The sequence below is a fragment of the Suncus etruscus genome, chromosome 13 (assembly GCF_024139225.1).
Source record: "Suncus etruscus isolate mSunEtr1 chromosome 13, mSunEtr1.pri.cur, whole genome shotgun sequence".
Taxonomy (NCBI): domain Eukaryota; kingdom Metazoa; phylum Chordata; class Mammalia; order Eulipotyphla; family Soricidae; genus Suncus; species Suncus etruscus.
Window position 1 is genome coordinate 37263294 of NC_064860.1, and position 8775 is coordinate 37272068.

Below are 8775 nucleotides of genomic sequence, written 5' to 3' on the forward strand. Positions count from 1 at the left end.
TACTTGATTTGATGTCTATTGGCAAGTAAATACTGAAAATAAGGGCTTATCAATTTACATAAGTAAAAATAAAGGGGTAGCAAGTGAACAAAAATAGCAAGTAAAACCTTGTAATTCAAAACTGCTCCTGTGTAATTGATAACCTTTTTCTGATTCTAGTTTCCTTTTATATTTTAGTTAACGAAATTATACATTTAGAGTATTTCTTTTCACTTTTAAAATATTTGTTTTTTAAGGGCTTCAGGATAGTCTATCAGGTTGGGTTCTTGCCTTGCATGCAACTCATCTGGTTTCAATTCCATATTAGGGCCTCTGAGCTTCAGGAAATCCTTGAGCATAAATCCAGGTATACACCAAGAGCACTTTAGGATGTGGTCTCACAAAAATGTTTTAAAATTTACCACATATAGAATATATCAGTTATTTTTTTAGTATAGAGATTTATGAGATTTGGAGTATTGTCCAGTTGACTTTTTAAAATGTAATGTTTTTCTTCTTGGAAAGGTAAAGTATATATATTCTAAAATAGTGTTTTGAAACTGTGAGAAAACCAGAATATCCAGTTATGCTTAATTAAAATTTAATACAATAGACATTTTCTTAATTATTTTATGTGTTATAACCAAAAATAGTTACTTTTAACTTTGAATCACATTTCTGATCAAAGATATTATTCCTGATTCTTTGCATAACTTTTACAATGTTATTTGTCTTAGTTGCAAAAAGTAGAGAATGGTGATAATGGATTGAAGAAGTTTCTTTTTGTAGGTCACATGATTATTTTTAAAATTTTCAAAAATAAATTTTATTGATGGAATTTTTTATGAGAAAATAAAAGCCATTCTCATAAATTTAGGTCATCTTGCTATACCTTCTTTCCCTTAGGAAACAGAAGGACAAAGCTTTCCTATTTAAAGCAATTAAAATTAAAATAAAAAATTAAAGCAATATTTTTATATTGAATATTCAAATTTGGGCTAATTTCAGAGTCATGATGGTACATATAGGCAGGACTGGTTAACTATAAGAAATTTACATTTATTTAAAATTTTTGAGGTTTTAAGTGAAAATAATTGGTTTCTTGCTGATCGCCTTATCTAGAGTTATTAATAATAGTGGAAATGTGAAGACTTTCTCTAATGTCATTTCCTGGTAACACTAAATGTTTATAATATTTTTCTTTGGCATGAAATTATTTTAAAATTATTTGGAAGTTTGAAGGTTCACAAAATTTTCAATTAATGAATATACAATCCAATATATGGTATATTCACTCCCACATCATGTTCCACAAATATGATAGAGTTCATGGGATATATTATTTCCTTATCTTAACCTATCTTAGACTTTTTTTCAGTTGTTAAATCTGATAAACTGAACTAAGAACTGAACTTAGAATCAGAAAGTGTTTCAGTTTTGAAAGTATTATTTATTATTTATGTCTTATATGAACCTTTGTTTTATTTCTGGTTATATGGGTTATATTTGTTCATATCATCATGGTTAGACTGAAGGCAGGAAAAGAAGTGATGAATATGATATAGCTTTATAAAATTTAGGTGCTAACATGTATTATTTAAAAATAAATGCTACCTTTTGAAAGATAAATAAAATCTCACTGAATTTATGGTAGAACTTTTAATTTAATCTAATTTCTATTCTCCTTGATTTAACTAATTGCATTTCACTTGTTCTGCATGGTCATCAGCTTTAAAAAACACTTTTTCCTTTAGAGTAAATCAAATTATACTAGCAAGTCCAAATATAATTAATTCTTTGAAATTAAAAATTTTAGTAAAGAAATAAATGAAAAGTAAGGCTCTCATACAGAAGTTTGTCTCTAGCTTTTAATCTGTTACAAAATCTATTTCCCCATGTTTTATATATATATTTACTTGTTTTATATAAATATATCAAATAATTATTCATCTTCCCCATGTTTTATATATATATATTTACTTGTTTTATATAAATATATCAAATATTATGCATCTATAGACTCAGAAATAATAACTAAAGAACTGAACTTGCTATTCCATTTGGTGCCTATAACCTTGATTCTGACAATATAGAAGAATTTTTGGTGAATAATTTCCCCCATTCCAAGGATGGTCTTTGTAACCTAATTACTGTTTCCTTAGAGGTGCAGATCTTCTCAATTTTATGTAGTTTATTTGTTTATTTCTGCTTCTACTTCCTAGACAGTGGTTTTTCCTCCTTGAAGAAGCCTTTAGTCTCATTCCATGAAGTGCTTTGCCTATATTTTCTCTGATATACCTTATAGTTTTAGGTCTGATATCAGTGCTCTTAATCAATTTAGATTTGACCTCTGTGCATGGTGTTAGATAGAGGTTTGAGTTTGCTTTTTTGCATGTAGCTGACCAGTTGTCCCAACACTAAATGTTGAAGAGGCTTTCCATGCTTTATTTTGTGTTTTCTGCCTCTTTATCAAAGATAACTTGATGGTTTGTCTGGGGTTCATTTTATGAATACTCAAGTCTATTCCATTGATCTGAAGACCTGTCTATGCCAATGCCATGCTGTTTTGAGGACTATTGTTTTGTAATTCAATTTAAAGTTGGGATAAGTGATGCCTCCCATCTTTTTTATCCTAAGGGTTGCTTTAGCAGTTCGTGGGCATTTGTTCTTTAATCCACTTCTTTGAAGAATGTCATGGGTATCCTTAGAGGGATTGCATTAATGCTTTATAGTGCTTTGGGGAGTATTGCCCTTTTAATGATGTTGATCCTCCCAATTCATGAGCAGGGTATATGCCTCTATTTTCTTGTGTCCTCTTCTTATTCTTGAAGAAGTGTTTTGTAGTTTTCTTTGTACAGATCCTTTACATCCTTATTTAAGTTAACACCAAGGTATTTGAGTTTCACTATTTTGAATGGGATTTTTTTAATGTCTATTTCTTCCTCATTATTTGCATGTAAGGAAGCCATTGCTATTTTGTGTTACTTTTGTAGCCTTTCACTTTACTATACAAATCCATCTTTTTAGATGCTTTTTTGGTAATCTTTAAGGTTTTATCAATATACTATCATGTCATCTGTGAACAGTGAGAACTTGACTTCTTCCTTTTCTATCTTGATTCCCTTGATATCTTTTTCTTATCTATTTGCTATGGCAAGTACTTTGAGTACTATTTTATATAGAAGTGGCAAGAGAGGCAGCCTGTCTTGTGCCAGATTTTAGAGAAAAGGCTTTCAGTTTTTCTCCATTGAGTATAATATTTGCCATGTGCTTGAGGTGAATGGCCTGACCATATTGAGAAAAGTTCCTTCTATTTTCATCTTTTGAGAATTTTTATCATGAACAGGTGTTGGACCTTATCAAATGCTTTCACTGCATCTATTGATATGATCATATGGTTTTTATTTTTTCTTTTGTTGATATGGTGTATTACATGATTGACTTGTGTATGTTAAATTATCCTGGTATCTCTGGGATGAATTCTACTTGCTCATGGTGTATGAGACGTTGAATCACTTTGCATCTTTTCTGTAACTCCACCCTGGATTTAGGTGTACCTACCTGAGATCCTCCCATTCCGGGGAGTGGTCTTGAAAGGTTATATAAGGCCTTTGACCCAGGGGATTGGGGCTTTTTGCTGCTTTTGGTCTTTGGCCAGCATGGAGGTCAAAGGGAAGATGGCTGAAAGTGAAGATGCAGGGCTAGCTAAGAACTGATTGCTTAAAAGGTTATGATATAGGCCACATAATGTGGTGGATATGATATGAATAAAGTTGATACTTCCTGATGCCTGTCTCTGGATGAGTCTGATTCCGCCGTTCACCTAAACCTGGGACCCACCAGCTGAATGGGGGTTGCGGAGCCACGTGGCCTGGGGTGGCAGAGAAAGATCCCTCCATCCATCCTTCTTCATCCACCACCATATTAATTATTTAACGCAACACTTTTCCTTAAGGATATTAGTCTATAATCCTTTTTTTGTGTGTGTGCATGTGTGTGGCATCCTTTTTTTCTTTTGTTATCAGGGTGATGTTATTAGTATTATTATTTTACCCAGCCACCTTCCCACCACCATGATGTTATCTTTATAAAACCCATTTGGGAGTATTTCTGTTTCTTCAATTTCCTGGAAGTTGGCAGTAGGTCTTCTTGAAAAGTTTGAAAGAATTCACTATAGTGAATCCATCTGGGCCTGGGATTTTGTTTTGGGGAAGACTTTTGATTACCACTTTGATTTCCTTAGTACTGATAGGTCTGCTCAAATATACCAGATCATCTTGGCTTAACATTGGGAGGTTATAGCAGTCCAAGAATTTTTCCATTTTTTTTAGGTTTTCATGTTTTGTGACCTAGAATTTCTCAAAGTAATCTGATTACCCTTTATGTAGTTTCTGCAGTAATCTGTTGTTTTTATTTCTAATTCGATTTATTAAGTTTATATCTATATTTTTGTTTTTGCCTAATGTTTGTTCTATCTTGTTTAGTTTTTCAAAGAGCTAACTCTAGTTTTCATTAATATTTTGGTTTTTTATTTTGTATTTCCAGTACATTAATTTCTGCTCTAAGCTTTATTATTTCCTTCGTCTGCCTATTTTTGGTTCATTTTGTAGTTCTTTTTCCAATTTTTGTTTGTTTTGAGGCCACACCTGGTGATGCTCAGGGGTTACTCCTGGCTATGCACTCAGAAATCGCCCCTGACTTGGGGTACCATATGGGATGCTAGGGAATTGAACTGCAGTCTGTTCTAGCTCAGTGCATTCAAGACAAATGCCCTACTATTTGCGCCACTGCTCTGGCCCCTTTCTCCAAAATTTTAAGCTTTGCCATTAAATTATTTTGTAGGCCCATTCTTCCTCTGATGCTTTCTTGTAAAGCTATATATTTTTTCTTAATACTGCTTTTGCTGTGTCCCATAAATTTTGATAACTCGTGTCTTTATTTTCGTTTGTTTCCAGGAATCTTCTTCTTTCATCTTTGATTTCATCTCTGATCCACTAGTCGTTCAGTAGTAATCTGTTTAATTTCCAGTTGATAAAGTTTTCTCTGTGTCTGTTTGTGATTCACTTAGTTCTTACAGTGTCTATCTTCTTGACTTTATGGAGATATATTTTATGGTCCAGCATATGGTCTATTTTGGAGAATGACCCATGGACATTGGAGATGAATATGTATCCAGTTTTCTAGGGATGGAGAGCCATATATATGTATACATATATACATACATACATATATATATGTATACATATATACATATATAGGTAATATGCATGTATATAATATACTAATCTATTCTCTTCCATTTCTTCCTTCAGAGCTAGTATATTCTTGTTGGATTTTAGTGTGGTTGACCTATTAAGGCATGACAGGGCAGTGTTGAAGTCTCCTACTATTATTGTTTTGCTATTGATGTCTTTTTTCAGATATGTCAGTAATTGTTATAAATATTTTTCTAAAGGTCCTTTGCTGGGTAAATTTTTGTTTATGAGTGTGATTTCTTTCTTTTGCACATATTCTTTGATTATTAAGAAGTGTTCATCTCTTTGGGCTGGGGTAATAGCAAAGTGGTAGGGCATCTGTCTTGCACGCAGCCTATCCAGGATGCAAGGTTGCATCTCTATCCCTTATCGCCTTTTTAAGTCTAAAGTTTTTGTTATCAACTAATATAAGTATGGCCACCCTGCATTTATAAGGGAATTGTTAATTTTATTTTTCTTTAACCTTTGACTTTGAGTCTGTGTTTGAACTGACTATTCGAATGTGTTTCTTAGAGGCGGCAAAACGTTGGATTAAACATTTTGATCCATTTTTGTCACTGTGTTCCCCCCCCACCTTTTTTTTTTTTTTTTTTTTTGGTTTTTGGGTCACACCCGGCAGTGCTCAGGGGTTACTCCAGGCTCTGCACTCAGAAGTCATTCCTGGCAGTCACAGGGGACCATATGGTATGCTAGGATTTGAACCACCATCTGTTCAAGTCAGCTGTGTGCAAGGCAAATGCCCTACCACTGTGCTATCTCTCCAGACTTTTGTAACCATTTTTTGTGTTTATTGTGTCTGCCTTGCCTTAAAGTAGACCTTTAAATTCTTTTTTTAAGTTTTGTTTTGAGTCTATAAAGTTCCTCAGCTGCTGCTTATCACTGAAGATGTGTATCTTCAGAATGGAATGTAAGTCTGGCTAGGTGAAGTATTTTTGGTGATGCATTCATTTTGCTGAGTTTTGTTACTGAATCCCACCACTCCTTCAGATCTTGAGGGCTGCTTTTACAAATCTGCTATTACCTTAAGGATGCTCTTTTGTACATAATTTACCTTTTTGATCTTGCTGCCTTCAGTATTCTAGTCCTATATGTGGAATTCATCTTTGTGACTTTGTGCTTTGGAGCATTTTTTTCTTTGGCTCTCTTTTAGAAGGTACTCTTTTGGAATGTAGTATTTGGTTGCATGCACTCTTTAGTTCTGGGAGTTTTTCTGTAATTATGTCCTTGACTTTAGATTTTTCATGGAGATTTTCTTACTGGGCCTCTGGGACTCCAATTATTCTTATGTTTCTTTCTGTTGAGTTTATCACAGACCCCTGTTTTTATTTGTTCACATTCTTTGAGGATTTTTTTCCATCATCAATAGTTTATATTTTAAGGCTCTTTTCCAGCTCTTCTGTTGTATGCATCTCATCTTTTAGCTCACTTATACTATCTTCATCAGCTATTACTCTAATGGTGTGGCTTTCCAATGAGGTTTTCATTTTGGCTACCAAGTTTTTTAGCCCTGATATTTCAGTTTAGAGTTTTCTTATTTCTACTTTTGTTTCCTCTTGATTCTTGTTTGTGGTTCATTTTGTTCATTCCATAGATTCATTGAGTTACTTGAACATCCTCCAAATTTCTTCTCAAAAGTCTTTCTCAGAGAGGCTATGTAGGTGGCTATTACTTATTGGGTCTTCAGATACATCATCTTCATTCATTAAGCATGGTAGTGCTCTGTGATGCTTTCCCATAGTGTCTTTTGCAGTGTGGTTCTTTTCTACATGTTATGTTAGTGCACATTGATTAAGGGATAAGTGCAGCCCTGAAGCTCTTTTGTGTCTTTGGGCAGGAAAAGACTGTGTTCTCTCAGTGGAGAGGAGTATCACCTCTCAGGTTAAATATGTTCTTTGGGGAAAGTGTGTTCTTACCTTTATGTTTCTCAAGGCTTCTGAGAGCCTCAATGTTACTAAAGTTATTGTCTGAGAATTTACTGAGCTGATTGGTGATAATGATTCCTTCTGTATTACTCTCTTGCTCATTGAACTTGGTAGTTTTCTGTCAACTTTCCTATTTAATTGGCTTTGCTTCTACTGTGCTGTCAGTACCACGATATTTGGAGCTGTCTCATGGCCATTTGCTCTAAGAGTTGTTCAGTAGGGACCATTTGATGACTTGGTTGATTAATGACATTCAGTTGTAGATCGGGGCCATTTTTATGCAAAAGGATGTTGGGTGTGGATGGACACTACTGGGAATCTACCTGCCCTCATTTCAAGAAGCCCCCAGAGTTCCAGAGTTCCCAGGACCATTCTACCTACAACAGTTAAGTGACTTCTCAGTTTTTTCAATATTAGTTGTGGAGCTTGGCCACTTTAGTGACAGAGGTTATTATATTATTTTTCCTTTCTACCTAGTGAAATCCTATTGATATTTTATTTATTTATTTTGTTTCTTGGTCACAGCGGTGGTGCTCAGGGGTTACTTCTGGCTCTGCACTCAGAAATCACTCCTGACAGTCATGGGGTACCATATGGGATACTGGGATTCAATCCATTATCTGTCCTGGATTGGCTGAGTGGAAGGCAAATGCCTTACCGCTGTACTATCTCTCTGGCCCTAACCTATTGATATTTTAAAACACAAATCAAATATTATCTACCTGAAGTCTTGCATAAGATTTCTGGAAGGTCAGATATTTTGGCTTATTTCTAAAGCACATCATTCTAAAATAAGATCCAACAAGCTGTAAAATGATTGTTTTATGTCACTACTCACCCCAACAATAAGCAAATTCTAAATACATATTTGTCAAATGAATGACTGAATAAGTTAGTCAATGAGTTACTTAGTATGATATACATCCTGAAATACAAAACCAGACCAACCAACCAAAACACATACAAACATCCCCCACCCCACAGACCAAAACTAAGCACAAACCTTTAAAAATGCAATCATCATTGCATAAACTATTACATTTAGAAAAAGGATCTTGAAAAATATTTTATAAGGCAGGAGAGTTAGTATAGCTTTTAGAGTGCTTTCCTTGCAGTTGGCTGAGCCAGTTGGATTTTTTTTGTACCACATATGATCCCGTGAATTCTTCCAGGAATGATATCTGAGCACCGAGACAGCAATAATTCCCAAATTGTGACCAAAAAAATCCCCCCAAATAAAAGCACCATACTATGACCCCCCAAATTTTCCCAGAATGTTTTGTTATGATACAAATAATACAATGTGATTACAAATAATACAATATGATACAAATTCTAGGCATAATTTTCTCACTCTTTCTTTTGTTTTTGTTTTTGTTTTGTTTGTATATTGGATCACACCCGGCTGCATTCAGGACAGAAATTGCTCCTGGTAGGCAAGGGGGTCCGTATGGGATGGGATACCAGAATTCTGGAATGGCTGTGTGCAAGCAAACGCTCTACAGCTGTGCTATCTCTCTGGCCCTTTCTCACTTGTAACCATTAGAAAAACCAAATGATGAAATTATTTTTAAAGATAACCCACTCAAACTCTTCACTTCTTGCAGAAATGCCCCTAA